Source organism: Anabas testudineus, chromosome 9, assembly GCF_900324465.2.
Source record: "Anabas testudineus chromosome 9, fAnaTes1.2, whole genome shotgun sequence".
NCBI lineage: Eukaryota > Metazoa > Chordata > Actinopteri > Anabantiformes > Anabantidae > Anabas > Anabas testudineus.
In genome coordinates this window covers 4,303,714-4,304,245 of record NC_046618.1, presented here as the reverse complement: position 1 = coordinate 4,304,245, position 532 = coordinate 4,303,714, and positions in this window count along the sequence as shown.

The window sequence follows — 532 nt, the reverse complement described above, 5'->3', positions numbered from 1 at the left end:
AGTTGTAGACTCTGCATAGACACATAATAGCATGCTTTATCTTGTACAGTATGGGCACTACAACATCTGATCATCTCTGGGGGGACTGGATCTCTGTAGCTCATTTCCCATCTTCAGCTTTAAAAATCACACAGCTGCTACAATAGACTGCAGTGTGGAGGGTGTCTCACTTTGATCTTTAAATACCCTCTAACGTTAAGGCACGCTCATTGCCTTTTTCTTTTTTAAACAACTGCTGGGAAAAAAAATGCAGACGCTCCCTTGAATCTCATGGAGCTGTAGCACAACAGAGAATGCGAGAACACCTCTCCTTTCTTTTTTTTTTTATTTTTTACCCCCCTTTCCAGCAACACCACCATCACCATCTGTCCCTTTCTTCCATTTCATGCGCTCAAGCAATATCCACACCCCTCTCATAGCAACAGCACGCCGCCGCCGCCGCCCCCCTCGCCTTGCAGTGAATTTTTCTTCCCCTGGATCTTCGCCTCGCACCATGCAGACGGTCCCTGGGCCCTGCCTGACGGTTCAGTGT